Raw genomic sequence first — 15,617 nt, 5'->3', positions numbered from 1 at the left:
ACCTAGTAATACTCTTGATAAACTTGATTGTTTTTCAGCTGTATTATTTCCAAAAAAAATTTTTTGATTGTTATACAAATTAAAAAATACCAAGATTAAGTGAAAAATCAAAACTAAAACGTCTTTACTAAGATATTCTTGTAAATAGACTCTGGGTCCGAATGCTCTTTCATAACTGAAAGACTAAAGAAGCGAATAAACCTTCCGTCCAAACGTTTGCATGTGCAAGTATCAGGAATAAATAATACACCATCTGCACAGGTGTTCGATTAACTTAGGTTCGCTTACAGACCCCTTAGTAAGCATCAATACAGTGGTCCTAGTCCTGCCTCAATTAACAGGGGACCTTCCGAATTGCTAAGTGAGCGAAACGACTCGGCAAGCGTTCCCTGATCTGATTCTGGCGGATAAGAGGTTCTCCATTAATGAACCAGTCGATCTCATACTTGGAGGCGACATTTATCCCCAGATAATACTAAACGGTATACGGAAGAACGTTCTAAATACGCTTCTCGCCCAAGAAACCGTCTTCGGTTGGATTTTAACCGGTCGTGCAGATGCACCTCACCCAACCAATACACGGGTATCCCTTTTCAATGAAATTAGCCTAGACAAAGAGCTAGCCGCTTTCTGGGAACTTGAAAACGTACCTACAAAAAAAAATTCGTCACGTTAGGACACATGTCCAAGGTACACACCGTAGTACCACCACAATCATCTGATTGCTACTTCTTGCCGCATCATGCGGTTATCAAAGAGGAAAGCACAATGACTAAAGTGAGGGTCGTGTTCAACATGTCGTGCCCGACATCCAACGGCACGAGCCTGAATGATGTTCTACACACCGGCCCAGTACTTCAATCCGACTTAACAATACTACTTCTCCGATGGAGATTCTACAATAGCGACATTGAGAAGATGTACAGACAGATCTGGATAAAGGAAAATCAAACCCAATACCAAAGAGTAGTTTTTCGTCTCAAAGCAGGTGACCCTATCAGTATTTACGAACTCAATACGGTAACCTTTGGGGTCAACTGTGCCCCCTATCTAGCGATCAAAACCCTACATCAACTTGCAGATGACGTCGAGGCATCGCTGCCTATCGCAGCGCACATCTTGCGAAACAGTATGTACGTTGATGACGTCTTTGCAGGGGGGCATAGCATCGAGGTAGCAATCACGGCTTGCGATGAAATCACAGCTGCATTACAGTCAGCAGGATTCACTCTGCGAAAATGGACATCTAATTGCAGTAGGATACTATAGGGAATACCCAAACCCCACAGGCTTACGGAAGACTTTCTGGAGTTCGAGGACGCGAGCTTGGTAAAAACCCTCGGCATCCGTTGGAACGCCCTTTCCGACGACTTTTATTTCACAGCGAAACCAATCCAAAACCAGGACATCTTAACAAAGAGGGCGATCTTATCTGCCATCGCCAAACTCTTTGACCCTTTAGGTTGGCTCGCCCCACTTAACATCGTAGCCAAGTTATTAATGCAGAACATTTGGCTGGAGGGGACAGATTGGGATGAACCGGTATCCACCATCACTCTAGATCGGTGGCAAACCTTTATGCAGGAGTACACCGCCATTAACCGGATTCGTATACCTCGGTGGGTGCACTTCACCCCAACCAACGATATAGAAATTCACGGCTTCTGTGACGCGTCCGAAAAAGCCTACGCGGCTGCGGTTTACGTGCGAGCAAAGATCAACGATAGGATCTACGTTAGTCTACTTATGGCAAAAACAAGGGTGGCACCAGTGAAAACAATTTCATTACCACGATTGGAGTTATGCGGTGCCGTCTTGCTGGCTGAGACTTTGGAAACTGTGATGGAGAACCTGAACTTAGGCACATTTAACATTCACCTATGGACAGATTCGACCATCGTCCTAGCATGGTTTCGAAAACCCCCTTGTTCCTGGTCAACATTTGTAGCTCACAGGGTGACAAAAATCGTGGAGAAAGTAGGAACTAAAGCTTGGCATCATGTCGAGTCCGCATCAAATCCAGCGGACTTAGCCAGGAGAGGACTTCCAGCCACGGACCTAGTCGACAACTCTTTGTGGTGGCAGGGACGTTCTTGGCTGCAAGAAGGCAAAGCGAAATGGCCATCTCAAGGCGAACAGGAGTACCACACAAACATTGAAGAAAAACGAGTACACGTGCATGCAGCAACGAACATAAACAATAGCGAGGATATTCTTGATCGGTTTTCCGATCTATCAAGAGCGTTGCGGGTAATCTCCTACATTATAAGATTCTCCAATAGAACACATCCAAAAACTAAAGCGTCCTTTAAAACAGAGTCTCACCAGATCTCGCCCGACGAAATCAAAGTTACGACTAGCCGTCTCATAAGGATATCCCAAACTAACTACTATGCCGAGGAAATGAACGCTGTAAGAAATAGGAAACCCATCGCGGTCAAAAGCGAGATCCTCTCTCTAGACCCCTTTATCGACGAAAATAATGTCCTTCGGGTTGGGGGTCGTCTCAACGCATCCAGGGACGTTCCCGTCGACGAGCGCACCCGATAATCCTCCCTTACGCCTGCCGACTCACCCGTCTTCTAGTCCAGTTTGTCCATACCATTTCCATACATGGTGGAAACCAACTCATGCTGTGGCTCCTACGCACGCAGTATTGGATACCTCGGGTCAAAAACATGATCCGATCCATCATTCACAACTGCAAGGCCTATACGCTATTCCACAAACGTTCCCCGACGCAACTCATGGGAATTCTCCCTGCGGAACGTACTACCTTTTCTCGGGCATTTACCAATACAGGTGTGGATTTCGCCGGACCGTTTGACATCAAGTCTTACAGTGGGCGAGGATGCCGCATGTCTAAGGGTTACGTCTGCCTATTCGTCTGCTTTGCGACTAAGGCGATCCACTTAGAGGCGACTAGCGACCTCACCACCGCCGCGTTTCTAGCAGCATTTAGTCGGTTGATCGCCAGACGGGGATGCCCGAAAAACCTCTATTCCGGCAACGGGACGAACTTTGTCGGTGCGTCGAGGGCTCTCCGCTCAGATTTCAAGGCATTCCTCGTTGATGCGCGGACCAAACCCTCTCTAAATATGCCCACCAAACCCTGACATGGCATTTCATACCAGCAGCTGCTCCTCATGTGGGCGGGCTGTGGGAAGCGGGAGTCAAGAGTTTCAAAACCCATTTCAAAAAGATCGCATCGGATCATAAATTTACTCTCGAGAAGTTTAGCACCCTCCTGTGCAGGATTGAATCCTGTCTCAACTCCCGACCCCTGAGCCCATCTTCAAATGACCCGTCCAACCTGGAGCCACTTACCCCCGGGCACTTCCTAGTCCGGGGCCATCTACTAGCGCCACCCGAGATTGACGTCAGCGAGAATCGCGCATCACTCGTCAATCGATGGGAAACACTTAAGGCGCTGCATCAAACCTTTTGCAAACGGTGGAAAACTGAGTATCTCACCGAATTGCAGAAGCGCGTTAAGTGGAAGCATCCACAATCAAATCTCAAACCGGGGGACCTAGTCGTCATTAAGGAGGATAATCTACCCCCCCCCCCCCCCCCACAACGAATGGAGACTAGGTCGAATAGCCGATCTTCACTATGGCCCCGATAACCGAGTTCAAGTCGTCGAACTGGATACGGCAAGGGGACAAACCAGCAGACCAATCACGAAATTGGTCCTACTACCACCCTCCAGTTAGGGTGAGGGAGACTTGTAACTCCCAACCGTTATAACAAACCCCGTAACCCAGCTATCGTTCACCCCGAACGAGGCCAACAAACCCCATAACCCGGCTCTCGATCAACCCGAACGAGGCCAACACAATCCCAACGCAGATCCCCAATCTGCCACAGAACACAAACCCCCCTCCCCCCCCCCCCCCCCCCCAACCCCCTTTTTTTATTCTTTGGCACACTATGGCCAAAACACTGGAGCTTAATAACAATAAGAGCAACTACCTATTCACGATTCAAAGAATTCTCCCCCTCAGGGAAACCTACTAAAGCAACAACAACTTGCAAAAACGCGTCTGTTCTTCAAAGCTAAAAGGTATATTTTTTTCAAAAAATAGCAGTCTGTGCAATTCATAATAATGCATGCAATCTCACCTACAGCTTAGCAGTATCTGAAAGTATTTCTTTTGAGCAAGTACGTTGACAGCTGGCAATTAGCATTTCAGCCAATTGTTGATCCAAATGGAGATTCAGATACAACAGCACCCAAGTCTGTCCAATTGCCGTAGTCATCTAAAGCAGCCCTTCTCCTGTCCTTGCATGCCCATAGCCGTTCAAATTGTGCCATCATGCGCGTACAGCTGTCCAGCTACCTATAAGTTATTAAAAAAATAAATAATCAATATACGTAGAGCAACGAGAGTACTACACAGCCAGCATTACCTTTCTGTCTTCCAAATTCCAAAATGCCACATGACCATTGGTACCTGACCAACTCAACCCCAATCTTGTTTGAATTCATAAGCACCTCATCGAATTTAAAGTTAAGCACACCAATTGTGCCATCTTGATGCCCCACAGCAGCGGCATCCAGTGCTGGTGCAGGTTCAATACAAGTGACTTTGTTACCCCACCCAGCCAACGGGCATACCAAATCTACTTTGTACTCCATTAGAATGCGTCTCACTTCTGCGCCGAAGTCTTCACGTTTTGCATATAACTTATGCGATACCACAACTGCAGGTATTCCAGCTTTTTGCGCGCGTTCAATACCCATAACATCGGGCTTATTCGATATAACTAATACCACATCGGCATGCACACCCTGCGATGTATCGCGACAAGCATCGATGAGTGCTTGAAAATTGCTACCATTGCCAGATATGAGTACGACAACACGTTTGCGTGGTTGCTTTGTAATTTTTGTACAAGTTGTAAACAACGTTTGCAACTTTTCACAACAACTTGAGGTTCGTTGAGATTACTGTATTTATAAACCACACCCATACGTGTAGCCCGTTAATAAATTCAAGTCCCGCTTAAATTGTGTGCTCATGCTCGGGTGCAATCACTACAAAACCAATGCCGCAGTTAAGATTATCTAGAGAGACCCCATGATCCGGTGGTATAATACGTTGCACATCTGGCAGTAAGCCCATAGTAATGTGTGATATGGCTTTAATTTCGCATTCCTTAAGAGCGCGAGTATTTCATTAACATACTTTTTGACCTAATGTTTTACTGCCACTGCTAAATTCGCATTCTCTGACAAATCAATATCTGCCATTTCTAGCTGTTTTCAACAAAGCATGAAAGCCTGCACAATGTAGGCTAGAACATAACTAATATCACAATATAGAGTTATATAAATAATTCAAAATCTTAAACTTTATGATGTAGTATTCAAAATTTAGATATATTAACAGCAATGCTACAAAAGTTTCAGCAGAGTTACATAAAGCTTTACAGCTTTGCCTTCCTGCAATATAAAGACAGTTTAGTAATTGCTCTGTTATGGGCAGCAGAGCGCAGAAACTATGCCAACACAGGAAATAGAAATTACTAACAATTAGCATTGATCATTTTGGAGTATCGCCAACGATATTGTAAATACTAAGTGTAGTATAACTAACTTCAATCTAAATCAAATCTACAACTAAATAAACGATATAAAGAGCACTTACGAAAAATAGCCTGTTTCTAAGTTCTTCTAAGCTGCTAGAGTATTATTTAGATTTTAAAATTTCATTAAATTCACGCTGAATTTCCTCGATTTTGTCTTCAAGTGTATCTAAATGCGAAGTATTGGCTGATCTATGCGCATTCAAAGGTTGTCTCCGCATGTTTGATTTTTCTTGTAGTTGATTTTTAAGCAAATTTCGTTCACGGCATAATCTTTGTATATCCACATGATATTTAGCACGTAGTGAGCATGCGCGTGGTGCATTTAAACATTTTTGCACATACAATTCAATCACCCCTATTGCGAGTGTCGATCAGCAGTAGAATCGAAATTTGTCGACCGAGTCGATTGTCTTTTATTTTCGTATTGTGTAACTCGATCGAAAAAATGTGTACCATTGTGAATAACTCGCTGCAAGAAGACGAGAAAGAAGAAAACTCGCTGAATTGCAATCAGCTGTTTACCATTTGTTTACATTTTTGCCGTGTTTGATAAAACCAAAATAACAAAACATTTTTAAAATAAATTTTAATTAGATATTTTATAATAAATATTATAAATGGATTGTATTGAGCTGTGGTTAAGTGATAGTGAGGAAGATGAAGATGCACATACAAGGCTAATAGAGCTGGCAAGGGAAAGACGCAAGCTGAGGGATTCGTCGAATCCTTTGGAAATGGAAGATCACATGTAACTATCTGGATTTAATTTGTCTTAAAGTTAAAAATTTATTAAAGCTCCCATTTATACAGATTTTTTAAAAACTTTCGTTTACCGAAAGCTGCATTTGCGGATTTACTGGCATTGCTAGATGCCAAACTACAACCTGGTGTTAGAAAGACATCTATCCCAACAATTTTAAAGCTTGCAGCAACTTTACGGTTCTGTGCTCACGGATCATACCAGCTGAGTGTAGGCAATGACTTTAATATAGGATTCGGCCAATCTACAGTATCCCTAGTTTTATCTGAAGTATTCCCAGCTTTGGAGGAACACGTTTGCAGAAATTGGGTGACAATTCAATATACTGAGGAGGAAAAGCGTCAAGCAAAGCTTTATTTTTTTGAAAAAAGTGGAATACGTGATAGGTTGCATAGACGGGACGCATGTCAAAATTGTTGCTCCAAAAAAGGACATTCAGCATTTGTACTATAATCGCAAAGGATATTATAGTTTGAATGCAATGATAGTAAGTATTTTACAAAGAAAATATCGTGGAGTTGATAATTTTTGTTATTTCATAGGTTTGCGATAATGCCATGAGAATCCGCTATGTCAATGCCAAGTATCCGGGAGCAACGCACGATGCAAACGTTTTCAACATGTCCACATTGAAACCACGATTGGAAGATGACTACCGTAGGGGTGAAAGTTATATAATATTAGGTATGCAAAGTACTCCATACACCTATTTGTGAACGTGAAAATGGTCCGTGGTGATTTCTGAAGTCTACCCAAAGGCACAGTATTCCATATGAATTCTTAGCAAATGAATACGACAGCATGACGCTCTTAATACCCGCCCAAAGATATTTGGAGGGGTGTCAAAAGATGTGTTTTGGACCCAGTATTGCGAATCCGAAATATAAAATAAAAAATGTTGCTTTTGTCAAGAGATATTTGCAAAAGAAGTTGAACATTTTTATGTGCCTGTTGTACACACAAAAAAAATTTGTGTTAAACTCAGCCAGGGTAATTTGCTGTCGTATAGATTTAACACATCCCTTTGCATGTTAAAGCACTGCAGCCAATAGATTCCATTTTCAACAAAATCTGTGATTCAACTAGAAATTTGGTGCGGTAATACGAACATTAGATTTTTACATGCAATGGCATTGCATACGTACAAATTTAAGTGTGAGCTTGAAAATAAGAATATTCATTGTTTTGAATATAACAATTAGAAAGATATTTGTGTTGTAAAAAGCGGTGTAACAAAAAATATATTAGACAAAAGAAATATATTCACGTTAGCAAGGAGGTGTATGGAATCCTTAATGCTTAACTTATTTTCATAATTTTATGGTTGTAAAATATGTAAACATTTAGGCGATGCAGGTTACACAGCAGAATGTATGTTTAACAGAAAACATTCCCAAGGAAGGAATATTGTGGAACGTACTATTGGAGTCCTTAAAAATCGATTTAGGTGTTTGTTAGGGGCTCGTGCGCTCCACTATGAGCCAAAGAAAGCTACACAAATAATAAACGTATGCGCAGCTCTTCACAACATTTGTTTATCTTATAATGTTCAATTATCAGATGAAGAAATATCTGACTATCAAAACCCGAATTACGATTTCCAAGATAGCACAACATATGAAGGTGGTTCAGTGGCAAACAAAGAAGCTAGGGCAGTTAGAAATAATATTTTACAACATATGCAGTTCTAGTTTTACGATGATAACAAACAATTTTTATTTAAATTCATATTCAGTCCATTTTAAATTCAGAGTACACTTATTTTAAATTAACTAAGGCTAACTAAAAAAAATTCATGTTTTTTATTAACATAAATCAAAATATCACTTCATGTAAAAAAAATATCACAAATTCAGGTGTGAATAAAAAATGTATCTTAAAACTACTATCTACATAAAAAATCAAATTATTTCGAAGTTACTATTTACATTTAAAATATCACATTGTCTTAAAACTACTATTCACATTAGTGCTTTGGTAATTCTCTCCTTCTCCAACTCCAAAATCTGTTCTTTCAACCTTAATTTATCTCTCCTATGCTTTTTCTTATTAATAATTTCTTCTTTTAGCAGTTTAAACTTTTCTTTTTCAATTTCTAGTTTCTCTTGCTTTAAAGTTATAGCCTCAAAATTTAGCGCAACTAACCTCCTCATGTATCCTTCTATATTTACAACACTTTTCTTAATACCTAATGTATTTCTTTTCAGGGCCTTAAAATGTTTACTTTGAATGTCAATCTGCTTCTCCAACAGTACTAACCTTTTTTCCTTTTCGCTTATATTTTTCGACCTTCTTGCTGGAGTTGCCTGTAGTGCAGCTCTTTCCAATTTCAGTCGACCTACCACCAACTCTTGATTGGACCACCACATTGCCCATTCCAATTTCTTCTCCAGGGGGATCAATATAGGCGTCAATACTTAAAAAACTAATAATAGCTTCCTCTATCGCCGAAAACGTATGGACGTTATTTGGGCCTCCACCAGTTGCTTGGTACTCCATTCGGTTCTGCGAACATTTTTTCTTCGTTTTACTTTTCAAGTCCGTCCACACCTACAAAGGAATGTTCAGTATTTTCTTTATGGACGCTATATACAAATTTGTTTACCTTTAACCACTTTTCCCAAGAACGCATCGGTGGTCCCAAGCTATTGAGCTCAGCCGCTATCAATTCCCATCTTGATTTTCCCTGGGCTTTCCCACACACGCCTTTGCCGAAATCAGGATGTTCTTGCATTAGCTGCACCAGTCTTGCGATTTGCCGTTTATTGCTTACAACTTTTGACCTGCAATTAAAATAACCACTTTTTATTATTTAGGTTTACATTTTTTACTTTTATTCAAATTTTTTACTTTTTTTCTTCCATTTTTTAATTTTTTCACTTTTTTCTATCACTTAAACGCTTCAACGACTGCAAAATGGCTGTAGAAAGACAATCGATCAAAAGAGTATTCACAGTCGATAAATGAGCGAGCGATCGACATTCGAAATAGGGGTGATAATCGATAATCGCTTAATAGTCGATTATCTGTTCTCAGTCGACACTCGCAATAGGGGTGAATGTCTTGATTGCGCGTCTCTTCTTCAGCAGCTTGTAAGTCAGCATCGTTGCGTGTGCGCTCACACTCTATGCTTTGCATCAACAATTCTACATCTTTTTCCATTTGTAGAGCACGCTGTCGCTGCTCGGATTCTTGAACTTACGCTGCCACTTCAACTTTGCGACTACGTATTTCTTTTTGATAAAGCATCAACATTTTACGCTAACAAGCCAAACGCTCCTCCTCGCGCTTGAGTGAGTCATGATAAAGTTTCTCCATTTTTTTTACTTGCTTCACATGTTTCTTGTTGCGCAAACGATTTCCCAAGCGTTCCATTAATTTCATTTCTTCCATTTCCAATTGTCTTATACGCGCATCAATGCATATTTGTTCTCTTTGCACCTTTTCAACATCTTGCTCGTGCTTTTCCAACCATTCACGTGGATAATTTAAAAATTTAGGATAAACATGTTTTGGTATGGGTTGAAACTCTTTCATATAACGTTTAGGATGCAAAGTTTCGGGACATTTTAATAACAAATCATAAGCTTTATTAATTAGCATGCGTATATCCGTTGGACTTGGTTCATGGAAAGATGTCAAAATAGTGGGCTTATCCGGCAGTCTAACGATAATCTCGCGCTGTAAAATATTGTAAGCCACTGCAATAAAGATAGGTAAGTATGCTGGTCTTGCTACTATATTTTCCCATACACAAAGCCAATGCTCTTCTATAAATACCTCCGAAAAGACAGATGATATCATTGGCCACACATAATGTTCGGGCCCACATGCATACTTGCATAAAATTTACATAATTCCGGTGCATACAATTGTAAAATATTCTCATATAAACCCAAATAATTACTTGGCTCCAATGGATGTAACTCAAAGCATAATTGATATTGATTCACTAAAAGTGTGGCACAAATCTCAAAGGAAACTGGAGCATTACATGGAAATAGTTTTACGAATGGAAATATTAATTGTGGTATAAATTTACTATGTGTAAATACAGGACACCAATGCGCCAGGCACGAACAAACATGTACCAATGCACGTTTCAGCGTTTCATTATGCATTTGTATATTTTTGGCGCGTTGCTTGACTATATGTGGTATGCCTAATTTGAGTAATTGCTGAAATTCGCGGTGATTATAAGGTAATTCTAGTAGAACACACCAAATGAGTTTACGATGTTTTCATGAAAACCAACGATATTCGCACAGCACAGCCAACAGACTATACCGATTTAATAACCCTTTAATGAGATTATTTACATGATCTTCCTGCTCTGTATCAGCTGGCTTTTGTTTGGCGCATATTCCGACAGGTTTGCTCTGCTTAAAAGCGGCCTTTACTAGTTGCAAGTATTCTTCTTGTCGTTTCAAAGCATTGTAAAGTTTACATACAGACCACATATTAATCTCACCACAATTATTGACTACAGCAAGCAGCTTATAAATCATAAGAAATTTTGAGTGATTTGGGTTTTGTTGCATTTATTCGAAATTTACTATCCTTTTGTAGACAATTCAAAACTACCATAGATTTAGCATCGCTTGTCAAACCATATATTAGAATCTCTTTTGAATGTGGCAGGAATACGCATTCACGTATAATTATATCTACGAGTCGACATATATATTGTAACTCATGATTTAGTAAGTACTGCCGCTTTGGTTTACGCCAACGTGCCGATGGATATGTTTATATTTGTCCACCACGAAATCCGGGCATTCGTTGGCGTTGTTTCATGAATAGAGCACAATGGGACTGTGCGCCACCGGTCTGTGGATCCGAAAATGGCATACGTAGACGGCGTTTCATACATAACCGTATATTAAAATTTTCCCTATTTTCTAGAATTTCCTTATAAGCCGAATCGGTGAGGAAATTCTGTATTTTCCCAAATTTATTGATATTCCCAATATCAGAGCGTGCTCTTGCGAAGGATTAGTAATCAGCTGAAATGAAAAAAAAGGAATAAGAAATTAGAAAATGTATACAATTATAAAAAGGGAACGATACTGGCATACTTATACTTACCCATCATGCGTTTTTCTTCATAATGAAAATTCATTCAAAATGTCTGTATACTCATTTCCATGAATGAATGACATTTTTGAATGAACGAAACAAGGTTGCCACTCGATGACATTTGCTCTTTTCGGTCCTTACGCTGTACACATTGCGCGCGATCCCATGGGATTACAAGTCGGATCCGCGGGATCCAACAAACTCTAGTGTTAGTACCCGAACAAAAAAAAAAAAACTAACGAAAACCCCGAAGATACAGCCTGGTTCACTGCAAACAAACGCGCCAGGTTGTATTTCGATAGTTTTTTGACATCCGGCCGTTTTTTCTTCTTTATTTCTCTTTTGACAAAAGTTTGTAGTTTGAAAATTTGTTGCACAACAACGCAATCAAAATCAATTTTCTTGGAAAAAAGTGAACTACCCGAGATCCAAATAATTTTCGAGGTATATTTGCATTGTTTTCATTGTTAAAAGGTTAATGCAAAAATAAAATGTAAAACGTAAATAAAACATGTCAAACTCACTAATGTTGGAGGGGGGAGAAATTGTTTTTTGGTTTGAAGTTCCGATAAAGCTTCGTCAAGCTTTTAGCTTGGAATCCAAGCAAGAATAAAGTAGTGTCATATATGCGTTAGATACTACAAACAAGGGAGAAATTAAAATTTTTTTAGAAAAGGCCTATACAAATTATGTCGTGTCAGAATTCAGACGCGAGTTTTCCCTAAATACTCTCATGACCTGACCATTATGTATCATTACGCTGTCCAATGGGCAGCACCGCACAGCTGTCTCATTGCAATGAGTGGAAGAGTTAGCAGCTGACAGCTCTACAAATTACCACACTCGATAGTGTAGGCTATCCCCACCAGGGTTGTGTTGAAATCAACAAACACACCACAATTTGTGATTCTCACACAAAATGGCCAAAATCAACACAAAGAGTGTTCCAGGACAGCGAATAAAGGCCACTTTACATCTGTCGTACCTTTTATTGCACGACGTCGCTTAAACGACAATCTCATTCAGCAGCTCTGAATTACAAAGATCCGTGACAACACACGGATTTACCATGACATAGCGTATCTAACCGCGTTTTGCCTGCAGCAAACAACCAACAAGAATATAGTTGTTCAATACTCTTTATTTTTTTTTCACTCTTTTGATTGTTTCAACATCAGAATTTTCATTCTGATGAAAATATTTTCAAACTTAAAGATACTTTTAGGCGTATCTCAATGAAAGTTTACTAAACCTCACAGTGGGTCCAACCACTACACGTCATTGTGTCGGCAGAATAACTTAATCAGATTATTCATTCCAAATAAACCCTTTATCCCGAGTACGCCAACCACAATCTCAGCCAATAAGCTCCCCGTACCCCTCAACGCCACCCCCTGGAGTTAAAAAAAAAAATTATAATAACAAATTCCCGTTCCAGAATGACGGGCTTCTCGGTCAAACGTAACAAGACGGAGCAACGCGTCGACTCCTTCACAGTCTCCTGTCGGTTGTGCCAGAAGAATCATGGGATACGATTATGCCCGTTGTACAGGGGAATGTCGGCAGAAGAACGCCTCCGGGCTGTCCTAATACACCGGCACTGCCCCAGTTGTTTATCGCCGTTCCACCGGTTAGCAATCTGCCCTAGCAGCGACCGGTTCCACCGCTGCCGGGAACCACACCACACTACGCTGCACATGGAGGACGAGCAAGCACGGCCACGCCCGATCACTTACGAAGAGCACGACGACGACGAGGTACTATCGATCCACATTACCGAGGACACACGATCATGGCCCCAACAGGTAGAAGAGGAGGAGAAGGAAATGGACGAGTTCGCGAGGAGGGCAGCAGCCTTAGCCATCGCCCCAACAACCAGAGGAGAAGCACGACCCTTCCGACCACTGCTTCAACATGAAAAGCGGAAGGCAATCCAGGACCAGAAACGCGATCAGGGACACATGAAGCAAAGGGATGGCGCGGAGACACGTCCTTTCCGCCCATCGCACCGCAATGCTAGTTGGCGCTTGGCGGCGCGGAGCCACGTCGTTCCGCTCGACCATGTCAACCATGTAAGGAGGGTACCACCACCACTATCGTTGCACATCAGGCGCACCCCACCGGCTTCAGGACAAGGCGCTTACGAGAAACCCACGACGCAATGACGATCACCCGAGCATTCCTTGCCATTGTTCCTACAGCGATCATACTAATAGAGGCAGGGGGGCGCCTCCATCTGGTCCGCGCACTCATTGATCCCTGCGCGCCGACGTCCGTGATAGATGCGCATCTGGCCAACGACCTCCAACTCGAACGGCTTAATACGGCCAGACTTACGAAGTGCACACTAGTGTTGCGCGGGAAATATGGGGTAACGAATCGAATCACGACCCAGGCAACGGTGGTAGCGCGGCATACGCGTCTCAACCCAACCGCGACGATTGATTCCTCGGTCACCGCACCATTCCAGTTCATGAGACTCGCTGACCCGACGTTCTATCGATCTGCGCCGGTTCTCTTAACCCTCGGAGCCGACGTGTACGCCACCATTATGGTTAGTGGCACAACCCCGGAACCGGTCAATGGGCTCCTCACGCAGCCGACGATCTTCGGACTGATCGTTTCAGCAGCGTTCCAGCCATAACGGTCGGGCAGCGTTCTTACGCGTCTACAGCTACATTCAGCTTTATATAATACCTAACCTTTACACCTAGAGAGAAAAAAAAATTACATCTAATTAACCAGGTGCATTAAAAACCAAGCAACCCCACGTACATGAACACTAACTTTCCTTTTTGTTCACAGCTCCGCCCAGAGAGGCTGCATTAGGGGAGACCGGGAGTTCACAGGAGATCATATTGGAATTTTAATTTATTTAAGTTATCACGCCTTTGGACGGTTGCTGGCGTACTCATCAGTTTGTTTTTGTTCTTTCGAGTTGCTCGCCGCAAGGGGGCCGGCATGTTTAGGCCACCAGCCTAAATATTCCCTACCACTCTAATGCACATTTTTGGCAATATTATTATTTACCGGTACGGACCACCCCTGCCGAGAGCTAACTTTGAAGGGGAAAAACTCAACGAAAGTTAGCTATCGGCAGGTGCCACGGACTTGTTCGCGGTCTTGGCTCCTTCTTCTATTTTGGAACGTTCACGAGCCAGCAGCTAGCCCCAGGTGAGTAATACAAACCAACCATCCTCCACATTTTCCATTTTTACTAAGTTGCGATTCTCATTGTAATTAATATTTGCAATTACTAATTTTCCGAAATGTGAATTTGCCAAGTGCATAGTAAAGTGTGCTGTAACTAATTCTCTGCTTTGTGGGGTTATATATTTTTACAATTTAACATTTGCGATTGTTATTTAATCTAGATTTCCCATTAATCACTTGCCTAAATTTAAATGTGCACATGCCTTTGGATTTGAATTAATTTGAATTTATTAAACCCTTTTCAACAAACGAAGCGAATAGTGTTCTCTTTAATATAGTGAATAAAAATTGTTATTGTGTGATACTAACTCCGTCTTTTCTTTTATTTTATTTGCGACGCACCCGCCCGACTTCCGGCGTCTGCTCCCAACACATTTGGACCACAAATAGTCCCTTTTATTTGTTTATGAGTTGCTTATCGCCTTTCTATTGGCTTTGTTCTTGTATGAAATTATTAACAATTATTATAAGAAAGCCAAGCTACTTAGCTTTCAAGTATCTTGGGTGACTTAACACCACAATAGTCGTGGAATTTCTTGAATTCATTGAGCTACTTTGAGGTGTGTGAGACAGATTTCAATATCGACGTGCCAAACGAGAAGACCCGTTTTCAAAATATCACATAAAATTACTTTTTGTGTGCCACGTTGATATATTCCTGCACGAACTCTCGGTATACTTGAACATAAGTGAAGTGAGTACATTTAATATAAAACAAATAAGTTTGATTAATTTACGTAGTTTTCAGTTCATTTAACTCGACGGCCATCTAATGGCTCCATCAGTGGCAAGCCCTTCCATATTTCTTAGTGGTACACGTGCATTTCAAATAAATTCTTTTAGCTCGACTAGCGACACAAAACTATCACGGAAAATGTTTGATAACCGATCGAAATTTCCTGCCACTAAAACTATACTTTATAAGTCCGTGTAATGTATTTTCCCTAAAAACACTTTTCTTTTTAATGCC

General features: G+C 41.2%; 1 pseudogene; it reads right to left on the bottom strand.

Moving 5' to 3' along the window:
* Positions 1 to 5,696: 5,696 nt before the first annotated feature.
* Positions 5,697 to 15,416, bottom strand: LOC137241559 (TBC1 domain family member 31-like; annotated as a pseudogene).
* Between the last annotated feature and the right edge of the window lie 201 nt (positions 15,417 to 15,617).

The sequence above is a fragment of the Eurosta solidaginis genome, chromosome 2 (genome assembly GCF_040869045.1).
Source record: "Eurosta solidaginis isolate ZX-2024a chromosome 2, ASM4086904v1, whole genome shotgun sequence".
In the NCBI taxonomy this organism is placed as follows: domain Eukaryota; kingdom Metazoa; phylum Arthropoda; class Insecta; order Diptera; family Tephritidae; genus Eurosta; species Eurosta solidaginis.
This window is presented reverse-complemented; position numbering and strand designations above follow the sequence as displayed.